Source organism: Lygodium microphyllum, chromosome 10 (genome assembly GCF_053477565.2).
Source record: "Lygodium microphyllum isolate KBCC chromosome 10, Lygodium_microphyllum_v1.1.10, whole genome shotgun sequence".
Lineage (NCBI taxonomy): Eukaryota > Viridiplantae > Streptophyta > Polypodiopsida > Schizaeales > Lygodiaceae > Lygodium > Lygodium microphyllum.
In genome coordinates, this window is record NC_141144.1 from 33,010,518 (window position 1) to 33,025,785 (window position 15,268).

Sequence of the window (15,268 nt, forward strand, 5' to 3'; positions counted from 1 at the left end):
TGCTTTGAGTTAGGACTAAGTTACCACAATGAAACGCCCAAGGGGAAGAGAGCTTCAAAAGAAGTTAAGAGGTCAAGTATAATTGGCTACCAATTTTTTTAATCGATCTTGTTGTAGACTATCGCAAATGGATACGTTTCTAGCTTAATAGAAGCTGGTGACCTAACTCTAAATGTATTGTTGACTCAAGTTATGCTTGGTTGTTTTCCTCCTAATGCCCGAGAATTTAAGGGTTTTTGGGTAGTTCTGCTATAAGTGGAGGCTATGGCAGTGCATCATGTCATAAAAAATTGCCTCCACATATGAAGGAGGCAAGGTCTACAGTTGATTTGTAGGTTTTTTTAGCCAATGGAATGGGCTGTTATATAAACAATTTTCAGGCATGAATAGGGCTGAAAGAAAGTATTTGAGTCATATGGAGCGAGAGCTGAAGCAAATTGATGTTTTACCTAAAGAAGAAGAAATTTCAGGACTATTTTATGGGCTGAATTATAATGATACAATGGCTGAAATTTATACAGCCGTTGATGCAAAAAATCAAGCTGAAAATCAGTTCATACAGGTATGTATATTGGATATGTATGACATAATTCAAGAATTTGCAGCCTTTGGACAGCCAAACAAGGATGAAGCAAGAGTAGAAACAAAATATAAAACAGTTGCTATATATAGACAAACTATATATACCTAATACTCCCACTTTCGGTGTCTCGTGTCTCTCTTTTTCTCTCTCTTCCTTTATTCCTCGTCTCTCTCGTGCACTGTTCAACAAGTCCAGCCCGTAGGCTTATCCACAATCCGTCGGAAGGCTATCCAGCAATCCACAGGGATCGCTAATCCAAGATTTTGCCCGTAGACTAGTATGTGGGCCTTGAGATCCAATCCCGAGTCACGTTAGCCTCTTGTGCAGGACTCAGAAGGTGAGGGATTTACGGCCAGAGCCCCCCTGGCACCCAAGCATCCTCTTGCTCCAAGTAGTGCTCAATGGAGAGACCTCTCGCGGCGGGTTCGGTCCACGTTCCCGGCGCGGTCAAAAACCCCCTTGGTTAGGGTCAGGCAGGCAGTCTGGGGTAACTCAAGCTGCCTCTCCCTTCAGGCCTTCAACCTGAAGCATTAGATATCTTTTCATTCTTTAGTTACTTGAGCAAACAATGCAAACAGTGCTTTCTAAACTGTTACAAGCACAATCAATTCCAGTGGTCGTTTATTTGGCCAACTGCTAAGGAGTGAATGCTTCTCTCCGAATGCATCCATCACTCGATCCGGGATCAAGTGCGACTTGGCAAGATCCCCAAGGGTTTGTTTGTTAACCCTTATATCCTTGGGTTAGGGCGGTACCCTATTAACTCAACTTAACCAATACCTTAAGTTCTATTAGCAGTAAATATGTTATTCCAAATTACTGATTGGTCTTTTCCTTCCAAGCAATTATATAATCCACTTATCTTGGTCACCTTTCCCAAGAAAGGTGCTATATCAGGATGACCACTCATCCTCTTGCAAGATAAACTTGCGCAAGAATCTGCCAATCTCATTTCGAGGAATTGGCCATTCCCTTGTGGTCAACCCACAAGATCATGCAACTCTGCAACTTGTTGCACAAGTGTCGCATCTAATCCATGGGACTATTTTACCCATCGACTGGCGTCTTCTAATCACGAAATCATGATGAATAGGAATTAGGGTTAGGGTGTCTTCAAATCCAATCCATTCTTGATTGCACTAGGTCGACATTGTCGATCCTAGGGTTCCAATTGAAACCGAGTTTCATCCTTTTAGCGAGCGATCCTTAGGGTAAAAACCCTAGATCGTTTCTCGCAAGTATCTCCGATTGGAAATAAGAGTGACTAGGTCACGTCCTCAACGTGCTAAATCCTAGTTAGCACTTGGGATATGTTGCATTGATTTAACCATTCCTAAGCGAGTCCCTCGCAGTTTAGGTGTTTAGGGTAAATCAATTTACTTGTCTATTCTTCAAGATATTTACGATACCATTCTCGTAATCACATGATTCATTGCCTATGTATGATTAGATTTACCAACCCTAACTTTCCTGGTTAAGATCAAAGCGTAGGTTAAGTTACGACATAATTTTCATTGATCCTTCTAAAACATGCATTCATGATTCATGCAGCTAGGCTTTTGGGGATTATGTTAAAACGAACCATGCAGCCTTTTCCTAATTTCATTTCTAAATTTATTATTCGTATGCTAAATGAGCATTACACAAACTTTCGTAACTACTTATGTTATTGATTGAGATTTATGCCAACTGACTAGATTTTTAATCTACTTCATGGAGCCCTAGAATCATTTCCATGCCTCGCAAATTCCTACGGTTGTCAGCAATGTTCTTTAATGAATCCTTGCAAAGAAGAGATGTCTAATAATGCAACATGTGATTTTATCTTTCCATAAATAATCGAAGTGTACTACAATAATTTGGGACCTTGAGATAATGGTCATTAGTTGATCTAAAATTGTTACTTTGTAATGCAAAAAAAACAAGTTGTTAAGAATGTATAGACGTCTTATGTCCCTCTTTCGTTTTGTTTCTTTGAGAAATACAAATGACCGATTCATCAATTGTGAGTTATTTCCCCTAAGATAGCCAATGCTTTTCAATCGTAAAAGTGCATCTTACTTTCGTGAATTAACCATGCATAATTACAATATTACGACGTAAATCGAAAATAGGAAGAAAACTTGGACTTGTGGTGAAACGTCCACATGGATGTTAGGAGATGATCCTCCTGCGGTTGCACCTTGTGCCTTTTTAGGGGCCATCGCGAATTTGGCCTTCTTGCCTTGGCCGCAGACTTATGATCTTGGCCCATCTCCCTCGCACGTGCAATTCCGTTTGAGATTCAGCTTCCTTGACCGATGCCTCGTCTTGTGGAATCGGGCTTTGGAAGACCTTATAGGCTTCCTTCTTCAAGCGTATGAGGGGAAAGAACGTTGGGCTTTCATTTGGTTCAAAAGGGAAGGGTCTTTTAATTCAGTTAGAAAAACTTGGGGGAGATTCAATAGAACCAATGAGAAGAGGGTTTAAAACTTGCTAATATGGCTTGAGTGGGAATGCCATGGGAGCCTTTAAAGAACTTGTGTGGGTGAAATCCATGGAAGGGTTTAAAAATGGCTTTGTGGAATGCAAGGGGAGGATTTAAAAGGAAACGGGGGTCAACTAGCCTTGTGGAAATGCTATGAAAAGGGCTTTAAAAAAAACCCGAGCTAGGTGACTTTTTGGGAAACCAAGACCGAAACGGTTTAATTCCCAGGGATGCAAGGGGGAGAAAAGCCTAATTCCCAGGGTATAAGAGACCGCTTGAGAAAGGAAATAGGAAGGGTTATTAAGAGCCCGTAAGTAAATATGAATTTGAGTGGGGATTTCCCATGGGAAGGGTCTTTAAAACCTAGCCTAAGGTGGGTTTTTGGGGGGCAAAGGAGCTTAAATTCTAGGGAATAAAATATGGACTTGTGTGGGAAGGATTTCAATGAAAAGGATAAATTCTCAAGGGGAAAAAGCAAGGGAAAATCTTAATTTCCCAGGGTAAAAAACCCCTTGTGTAAGAACGCAAGGGAAAGGGCCTTAAGGAGGCCCCCCCCCTAGAAGCTTCCCAAGAAGCTTCTCGAAAGCTTCTCTAGTCGTGACCACTCCACGTGGAGGAAGAGAAGATGCTTTTCAATGGTGGCTTTCTGGCCAGCAAGGCCGAAATGATGGCCGTGGTAGAACTTCAGCGGCGCTCCTCCCTCATGGCGCGGCACAGAGCAGCGTGGCTCAACTCTCTCCTTCTCACGGCCTGGCGGCGTCGATCCTCCTCCCTCCACGATGGTCTACGACAGCCTCACGACACTCTTTGCTTCTCCACCATCCCCCCTCTTCTCACCCCTTAGAGGGGGTATTTATAGGAAGGGGGTAAGGCCTCCCTTCCCCCCACGTGGTGCCCACATGTAGTCTCTCCCCTCCACCTCTACACTCTCCCATTTTAGCACCATCCTCTTCCCTCAACCACGCTTCGGTGGGGGAAAGAGGATTAAAAAAAATTGCATTAACTCCAATATTATCCTCTTGACCTCCTCCCAAGAGGAGGTTCTCATGAAAATATGCAGGTTTCATTAGACCATATTCTCGATTCTGCCAATGGAGATCATGATACCTCATGTTAAAGTTTGCACCATCTGCGACGAAAATACCGGCATTGTCATTTGTCCGGGACTTCATACGGCCTCATAATATTTTCAGCAGAAATATTACTCTTAAAGGCGAAAGTTCTCTCTTGTTATCTCTCTACTTCTCCTTGTTTTCTTATTATTATTATTATTATTCTTCTTCTTCTTCTTCTTCTTCACTCTCTCTCTCTCTCTCTCATTGTGTGTATGTGTGACTCTTTTCTTTAATTTTGGTCTTTTTCCTCAAAGGGAAAGTAAAATATAGAGCGTGCATGATTTCAAAAATAGGGACACATATAAATAAGTATTTATTGAGTCATAGAAGCACATGTTTTTATGTGTAATTAAAATTATGTTTATAATGTCGTTTGTTAGAAACACCATCCCACGTGTTATTACACATGAATCTACACACAAGGATAAACTTGCTTAACAATATATGCCTCCACTTCCCTACTCCAATTCTAGTGTAGTCTTTCTTTATCATTAAGTTTATAGAGTTTATGTTCTACTTGTAAATTTTGCACCCCACATGCATGCATGCATCTACATATATGTGTATGTGCTTGCACACACACAGAGACATGTATGGAGGTATGCACATGTGTATACACTCACATGGAAGGATGTACATATACATGTACATAAGGATAACTTTATATTTTGTAAATATTGAAAATCATCATAGTACATTATATCACACACACACACACACACACACACACACACACACACACACACACACACACACAGAGTGAGTGATTGAGAGAGGAGAAACATTTGGCATTAAGTCCATGTAGTTCTATAATAGTCCCACATTGGGCATCCATGATTCATGCTTTATGAAAGTACTACATTGTCAATTAGGATGTGGCTGTAATGATTGTAGAGCACAAAAATACTTTTGATGAATGGGAGAAAAGGCTATTGATCCTTGTTTGGTGAATTTCTATTAGTTCATATGCCCAAAATAGGAAATATCTTGAGTACTGTTGACATAGTGAAAATGGATGTTAAGAGAGATATGCCACCACCATATGTTAAGATAAATCTGGGTATTCCTATGCTTGATTCAATAGCATAATACAAGCTAGAGTAGATATCCTTCCCAAACAGCCGATAGAATGCTCGTGGCAAACCCAATATAAATTGAAACCACAAAGATTCTTCATTTTTAGTTTGAACGAAAGATTCATATAAAGTAGCCTTTTAGAGTTTCAAAAAATGGAAAACCTGATAAGTTGAAGGGAGTAGATGTGCCATTGCAAGATGATGAAACATTGTATCTAGGAACCAGTCGCTATGCATAGAGATGACTACATCACCAACAATGATTGTTCCTTGAAGAGTGTATGGGTTGTACAACCCTTTTCCAATTGTGTAGTGAATGTCTACAAGAAAGATTGTTAAATCATGTTGATTAAAGCAATACATTGCATTTTGATTAGTAATAAAGTATGATGATCTTTAAGTAATAACTATTTTCAATTTACCTATAACCATGTAGGTAATAAATTGAGTCTTATTTTGGTCCCAAACCAGCATTTTGTCACAAATAACCACTTCTTTAGCATACTTGAAGTGAAAAAGTTGATCATTATCTATCAATAGTAGCTTGGATAGATAATTAGTTTGAAATTTTAGATGTATACATAGTGTAGATGCGATTTTGGTTATATTTATACATAATATCCTGACCTAAAACTATGGCAAAGTGTAGGGGACTGAGCTCCAAATCCATGACTCTTTTGTTAGCAAAGATATCTTGATCATATGAGAGCTTGAAATACAAGAATCTTGAGGATATATTTGCATCAGCATGTCCAAATCCATATACATGACTAAACTCAAGCTCTTTGCGATTGTTATTCCACACTGCAACCTGACAAGTAGTAGCACCCTGAATTGATGAGTATATGGTGGTTTTAGAAAGTATACTACTACTTTAGGTCCACAACAATTAGGAACTATCATGAATGAGGTATTGTATAAACTATATATACTATACATGAAGTGCTTTTAGGATAACCTGATCTCCAATCGAGAGGTCATGCATCTTTTAATTGTGATACCCTGTAGATGTGGTAAGCACAGAATCTCCTATATGCAATGGCATAATCTCATACAAAGTAGCTGGATATCAAATTTTGATAATATAGATTCTAATAAATTTAATTAATGGAAGTATTTTACACAACATTACATTCAGGCACACAAACACAACAAAGATTAATAGTATAGTGCTTGAAATTATCACGTAATTACTAGTAAGTTTAAAACATAGATACTATGTATGGGCCTAGCCCAACCTGGGAAGCAAGAAGTTCCAACTTTACTTGCGATTGCATCAACACTACACCTTGTAGCTGCACCAGCAATTGCTGTGGCCCCAACAATTGCTATTGCACAAACAGGTGCGAGTACACCAACCTCGATACATGTAAATGGAACGACAGATAGCCCAAAAATTGCACCCGAAGTAAAACCTACAAACCAATATTTTGAGATCATTGTTTTATTCTGAGGTTGTGGAGCTAATAATTGTGTGTAGTAAGACATTAGAATAGGTAGTATAGGCAATGAGATCTATAAGATGATATGCTGAGAAAAAAGGAGACAACTTGAGGTATTCTTAGTAAGAGTCAACTACTTGTTGACTCTGAGAACTGCTGATGAACCACCATGAGAAGTTTCTCTAACATTGTGTGTTTCATCGTTGTGGAGGAGCATGATTAATAGATCAATCTGCTTTTGTTAGTTTTTTCACATGATATAACATATTTTGGAGCTCTGAAAATGACTGTCATGAATTGCTCCTCCAAGACACCATGAGCTATCTTGACTATATTGAACGGGATGTATATCTGTATATTTGTATAATAGTTGCACAAAAGCATGTGTATCAAAATGCATTTACTTTTCTTTTTTCTAGCAATATGAACACAATCTTGTGATTAGAAATAACAAGCTAGATTCGAATTTGGATAGGCTTTAAGATAACCTTCAAGAGTACAGTAAGGTGAGACACTATCCAAGTTGGATAGACCACCCCTAGTGTGTTGCGTACTTCGATTCATGGAAGTAGTACTAGTGTCAGAATTGATATTTTGGATGGCAACACTCGAGTGGTATGGAGGTTGCTCGTAGTGTTACAACTATATATATCATCTCTCACTTGACTTGGGTCTCACCTATATATACTAACTCTACATCAATATGAATCATTCTTTGGGAGCATGTCTTGTGTATCTCTCTCGTACTCTCTCTCCCTCTCTTAACATGGTATCAGAGCTATGGATGCGTAGCAACAACAAGGAAGATAAGTTGTTTCATTGTTTATACTTGATTGAATTCTTTGCACAAGTGATCATTTGATACATGAACTTGTTCAAATTAGAAGTATTAGTTAATTTTATCTAGCTCATAGCTCTCGTCATGCTCTCGAATCCTGTCAAAACCGCTTGTCAATCGGAGTTGTGGAATCAAAAGTTATGACAGTTCAGGATTCAAGACAACAATTCTGCTTGAATATGTGATTCTTTATTTAAAACTGTAATTCTAATTACAGTTTGTTAATCCCCAATTACAGTTTGTTAATCACTCATCTTCCTTAATGATGTTGATTACCATAAGCAAACATCTTGCTATTTTTAGCGATGTTTTATTATCGTTCACGTTCTTTGCTTGACCGAAATAGCATTTTTCTTATATGCGTCATCTTGTCTTGCACGTTACGCCTCTCTATTTTGGGCTTTCTTTTTAGTCACTCAATACTTTTCGTCGTTCTTATGTGTATATCCCTATTTTGATTGTCATGCGTCTCAACTACGCTCGTCTTGATCATGGTTTGCAGATTCTGCGATCTCATCTTATTTGTTTTTTCTCGACATACAGGCATGGCCAATTGCGTAATTGTTAACGGATATCCGTCTGGCCAATGTTCGGTTCCCTTCTTCCAAGGATAAGGCTTTCCTGGGTGGAAAGCAAAGATTATGCTAATTCTTGAAGGTGACGAATTATTTGATATTGTTTTGGGCGACCTGTCTTGCCCAGTTCAACCTATTGATGTGATGAATAATAATTCTGTGATTACTGATGGTCCATTATTTGAACAATGGAAAATTGATCATACTGATTGGATTCATCGTGACAAAGCGGCTCCTCGTTATATATTGTCTGCACTTCCTGACTCACTTATGTTGGATGTCTTTCATCTGGAAACCTCTCATGCTATTTGGGAGTATCTTATCTCAACGTTTGAAGAATCTTCAATATAAGGTTGGTACTTCTATGCACTCTCATATCGAGGCTTTTAAAGACATTATCAATCAGCTTGGTGCTACCGGCGCTCCTATTGCTAAAAATCAGATTGTTACTCAACTTCTTCATACCATCAAAGATCCTTTATATGACAATATCATCACTATTTTGTCTAACAAGGATGATATCCACTTTGACAAAGCATGCATATCTGTTATTGAATGTTCTCAACGTCATGAGCATCATTTGGAAAAATCTGATGCTGTTTTAGTCACTCGTGAACAAAGGGATTTTGATGCTGCTTTTGTTGCTCGCAAGCGTCCGGCTTCACGTTTTCAGCAGGGTGGATGCCCTAATCAAGGTAGTAAATCTTCTCGTCTTGCTTATCCTAACAAACATTGTTCTTATTGTGATAAGAAAGGCCACGTGGCTTCTGATTACTGGGCATGTCAATATGATGAGGAGCATGGAGTTACTACAAAGTAACCTCGCTCGTCCAAAAGTTTTCCTCATGATTATTGTGCACATACAGATCATCCATCTCGTCGTTGTTATAAACACATATATGATGAAGAACGTTCTCGAGCTTATATTTTTCAACAAACTACAACTGATGATGATCATACTCATCAAGAGCTCAATTTCGTCCATCATGATATCTCTCCAGAAAAGGTACTTCATGTTCATGATGGTTCTCTATTCATCGTTGATTCAGGTGCCACTGGAAACATGATATACCAATCATAATGGCTTCACAATTATCATTCTCTTCCTGTCAAGAAGTTTGTTTACCTTGTGGATGATACGACTTGTCAAGTCAAAGGAGTGGGTGATTTATATCTCGGGACTATTTTATCCACTAGAATATTAAGAGAAGTTCTTCATGTTCCAGATTTGCAAAGAAATCTTCTTTCTGTTGCTCGTCTAGTTGATCTTGGTTTGTTTGTTAGCTTTGATCATAATCAATGTCGTATAGAGAAAGACGGGCATACTATAGCAGTGGCTCCTCGACATGGTAATCTATTTGAGCTATCATTGAATGATACCATTGCAAATGTTGTTACTGCCCTTGGAGATGCAGATTGCAAATTATGGCATCAATGATTTGCACACTCTAATTTTGCCAAAATTCTTGATCTTCATCGTCATGGTCTTGTGCAAGGTATGGAACTTAAATCTCATCCACGTATGGGAATATGTGAGTACTGTACACTTGGAAAACACCATCATTTGCCTTTCCACACTTCTACTTCATCACATTCCTATGCTCTCTTGGATTTGGTTCATACCGATATTTGTGGTCCTTTTCCTGCCTCAAAGTCTCAATATCGATATTTTATAACTTTCATTGATGATTTCTCATGGTACACACATGTCTATCTTCTTTGACATAAGTCTGAGGCTTTATCTATATTTAAACAATACAAGATAAGTGTGGAGCTTCAAACTGGATTTTCTATAAAGATGCTTCGCAGTGACAATGGCGGCGAATATGTATCCAATCTATTTGATGACTTTTGTAAGGATCAAGGCATTCATCATGAGTTTACAGTTCCTTATTCTCCTCACCAAAATGGTGTTGCTAAGTGTAAAAATCGCACTATTCTTAATGCTATACGTTGCATGCTTATACACTCTGGTTTGTCTCGAAATTTTTGGACTGAAGCACTTCTAACAGCCGTTTTTATTCAAAATCATCTTCCAACTACTACACCTGCTGGTAAAATTCCTATAACAATCTGGACAGGGAAGACACCTTCAGTCTCTCACTTTCGCACATTTGGCTGCATTGCTTATATTCATGTGCCCAACAACACTCGACATAAGTTGGATCCTCCAGGTTTGAAGGTTATTTTTCTTGGTTATTCAGATCATTCCAAAGGTTATAAATTTTATGATCCTTCTACTCAAAAGGTTATCATTAGTCGTGATGCTATATTTGATAAGAAGACTATGGGTGGCACATGGTCGTCAGATGTTTCAGATGATACACAATCTTTTCTCAGTGCATTTCCTTACTTGCTTTGTGATTCTACTAATTCTGATGATCATAAACCTCCTTCACCTCCAAAGAAGATTGATGAAAATTTGGAGATCTATGTTGATCTTCCTATTGAGATAGAGCATGGATTCTATTCTATTGAATATGATGTATTTGATGATGCTATGTCTGTCCAAGAGGATCCAATATCGTATATGGAAGCTATCAATTCGTCTCAAAGGGATCAATGGCAAGAAGTTATGCAAGCTAAGTACGATTCTTTAATCTCCAAAGGTACATGGATTCTTACTGAACTCCCCCCAAATCATGTTCCTATCAAATCTAAATGGGCTTATAAAACCAAGACCAAAGCTGATGGCTCGTTTGATAAGTTCAAAGCACGACTTGTTGCAAAAGGTTACTCACAGATTACAGGAGTAGATTATCAAGAAACATTTTCTCCCGTTGTGCACTCCACAACTGTTCGTATGATTTTGGCTTTTGCAACACTATTTGATCTAGAAATTCACCAAATGGATGTTAAAATGGCTTTTCTCAATGGAGATCTTGAAGAAGAAATCTATATGGAGCAACCTGAAGGTTTTATGATTGCAGGAAAGGAGCATCTTGTATGCCAGCTTCATCGTGCATTATATGGATTGAAGCAAGCCTCTCGTGCTGGGTATATTAAGATTGATCAGTTCCTCACATCTAAAGGTTTTGTTGCATATTTTGCTGACCCAAATCTTTACATCAAAAGGGAGGATAAATATTTTATTATTCTTGCTCTATATGTTGATGATACTATTCTCATGTCAAATAATATTGCTTCCTTGGATGCTATGAAGAAGCTTTTATCGACTGCATTTGAAATGGTGGATCTTGGTGAGATACATTCTTGTTTGGGTATTCAAGTTCAACGACACTGACAACAAGGCATTCTTCTTCTTCGCCAGACAAAGTTTATTAATGATATTGTTAAGTAGTTTGGGTTGACAAATGCACACTTTGCCAATACTCGCATTCTTTCAAGCTCTACCATGGGTACATCTACGACACACAATGAAGAATCAGCCATTCATCAACCTTTTGCTAATCTTGTTGGTTGTCTTCAATTTATTGGTTTAAACACAAGACCAGATATTTTATTTGTAGCTAATTTTTTGGGACAGTATCTTTCTTCCCCTTCCACTATTCATTGGAGTGCTACAAAACGTATTCTTAAGTACCTCAAGGGTACTAAGGAATTTGGTCTTATTTATCGTCGTCGAGAGGATTCTTCTTTATCTTCTTCAACTTTTCTTGACCTTATTGGATATACAGATGCTGATTGGGCAAGTTCACACTTATCCATGCGATCTACAAGTGGGAATTGTTTCTTTGTAAATGGATGTTTGGATTCTTGGTCTAGCAAGAAACAACGATGTGTTGCGGTTTCTACAACTGAGGCTGAATATGTTGCTCCATCATTAGCACCTCGCGAGCTAGTTTGGCTTTGACAACTACTTGCAGATTTGGGACATCCTTCATCATCTAGTACACCTCTTCAATGCGATAACCAAAGTGCTATTAGTCTTACCAAAGACTATATACAACATAGTAAATCAAAGCATATTGCTATTCATTATCATTATGTTCGACATGAAGTCAAGAAAGGTTCCATTATGGTGGAGCATTGTCTTAGTGATCAAATGGTTGCAGACATCTTCACAAAAGCTCTTAGTGAAGCTCGCTTTAGTTCATTAAGACATGCACTTGGTATTGTTCCAAGTTCTTGTCTCACTGATTGAGGCTTGTATCATTGTATTCAAGAAAACTTTATAGTAATTCATTTTTGTATTGTAGGTATGTGTAGGGGCTCGGGTTTTTCCCTTGTTCTCCCTAAGGGTTTTTTCACTCGCAGCCAGAGACCTTTATTTGAGTGGGGATGTTACAACTATATATATCATCTCTCACTTGACTTGGGTCTCACCTATATATACTAACTCTACATCAATATGAATCATTCTTTGGGAGCATATCTTGTGTATCTCTCTTGTATACTCTCTCTCTCTCTCTTAACACGTAGATGGAGTTGTCATCATCTCCAATGTTGTATAGGGAACAACCAATCGTCCATGTGTTATCATCACATATGATCTAAATATTTGAGTCCATTAACAATAGATGGATGAAATTCGCACTACAACAAAAAAGCCTCATACACGCACATTTAGACACGATTTTTGAATATAGAGAAAAACTTACGGGCGCATCTATCCGCCTGTCTATTTGCGCGTCTATCATTCCGCGTCTATAATCGCATGTATCGACGAATTTACATGCACAAATAGATGCGCAATATACGCAGATATACACGCGCATATAGACACGCTTTTAGACGCGCTTTTACAAGCACTGATAGATGCGAACGGAAAACAAAAAATGTTTTTTTTTAAGATATTTAATTTCATTTTTTAATTTGAATAATGCAGTGCATGTATAAGTGCGTGTAGTCTGCATTATAGATGCGCGAATAAACACGAATTACCTGCAATTTAGACTCGCTGATAGATGCGCAAAATAGAACTGGAAAAAAAAAACCAGAGAGCATGTTCTCTCTGGTTTTTTTTTCCCCCCTTCCATACATCAAATTGTGTATTTGGAAAAAAGACAATGTATCTTACGGGCACGAGAATTGAAAGTGAAAGTCCATGTATTCATTATATATGAAAGCATTTACAAGGGAAGTTTTGAGTGCTTGCGACCTAAAGCGTGGCCACAAGCAGTAGGCTCAAAGAGATATCATACATATACAAGAAAATAAGGCCTCATGAGAAGGTATGGTGCTCCTCTACGAATCTGAAGAGGAAACATCCTCGCTAGTACCACCATGGCTACTAGCGTCACTATCCCCCTCCTCACTCTGCTCCACATCCGGGTTCGCCTACACACACAAAAGATCAGGGTTTCTTACATAGACAAGGTGGAGAAAAAGTTATAATTAGTTATAATTTTAATAGAAAAGTAAGAAAAACATACCTCCTCTAGCTGTCAAATCCTCATGGCCCGGTTGTATTGGTCCTTAGTGATGAGACCCTCCTCATAAAAGTGAAGCCATGTCGCTGCATGGTTATGGCCTCGATGGTAACCTACCTCTCTAGGGGTAGGTCTCCTACCAACGATGGTAGTCTGCAAAATATTTAGAGATTTACAAACAACTAGACGTCACAATATATTAGACTAAAATATATAAAGAATTTAAAGAAATATACATTCAAAAAAACTAGAAATCAAAATATACTTATAAACTGTGCCTCCCACGACTCTCTGCTGCCCGATCCGTAATGCGACGATCCCATTGTTTCCATTTGGATCCGTCGCGCCTCTGTGTGCTGGCGACTCTTCACTTTCTCAGCTGCTTTCTTCTTGGCTTTCTTCCACTCTACGGGGTGGCACATAGGTGGTTGGCTGTAGGCTCCACGCCCCTCCTCCAGCCTCCCCAGTGAGTCCCTGGCGCGTGTCATGAGGTGGGATCTTTTGTTGTGAAGCATATCCCTCACTTTTGTACGTCCCCAATCATCCGAGAATCGCTGACCCTCAAGATTTGGGTACCTCCTATGGACTGCCCTCAACACCTCCTGCCACAAGTCACTTTTCTGATTTTTGAAGGCAATGAAACAATCTTTATACGTCGCATGCACGACGCTCCTCATGTACGCCATTACATCCCTTCCCTCATCATCATGAAAGTTGCCACCGGCATCTCTAACTCTATAGTAATGGCGTACAACCTCCTCTACATGATCTACTGGTGAGGGTGATCGCTCGCTACCTCCTAGGCAACCCCCACACAACCCTCGTCCTCCCCCTCGACTCTCCCTCCTCCCTCTCTGTTGGCTACCCTCTGCCTCGCTGGATGCACGAGCTTCTGCAGATGCACGTGCTTCTGTAGCAGATGCTTGTGCTTCAACCGATGCACGTAGAGCACGTGGAGTACCTGCAAATGGAGTACCTGCATGTGGAGTCTGGGAAGTAGTGCCAGGCAAAGACGCTAGAGGTGTCCCAGACATGACACTGAATACCTCGTCCGCTGTGGGAGAGCGGCCAAGGTGTCTGGTCATCTCTCCCATGAAGTCTTTCCTACTAGGAAAACCTCCAAAAAATGAATTGACCCCCCTGCCAAAGGATGCCAATGTATCATTCATGCGATCCACATCTGGGTCATTGCTAGATGAACCATGATACGACATTTGCAAAAAAAACACATGAAAAAGACAAATTTATTTGCATACAAAAAATATAGGAGGATATTGTGCAGTACAAGCAACTCATGGATGAGGGGTGGAGGTGACTATCCATAGACTAGAGGGGACATTGAGGCCTATATGCCTAGGTGAGGGCTCTAATTCATGAGATCCACATGTAGAACACACAAGTTTCAATCTGACTTTATGTAAAGAATGTAATGTTTGTATATATAAAAGTATACCATTTCCTAATTTGTCACTTTTAGATCTAACTAGACTTCTATTTAGGAGTTAATCAATACCACGCAACAAGATTCTGCTCTAGGTGATGTCACACAATAGGACCTTGCAGTTTTTAATGTGTATAAAAGTATAACATTGCAGTTTTTAAGCCTTTGACATAACATTACTGTCCATCTTCTGTCCAGCGTGTCTATTTGCACATCTAACGTGTAGCACAGACGCGCTGCCAGACGCGCATCCTAGGTCAATGTGTGTCTAAAATCGCGTGTAGACTGTAGGTCAAACTTCTGTGCAGCGCATGTATCATCGCGTGTGCATTGCAGAGCACATACAAGCCAGCACACATGCTGTAAGATGCGCTCTCAGACGCACTGAGAGGAGACAA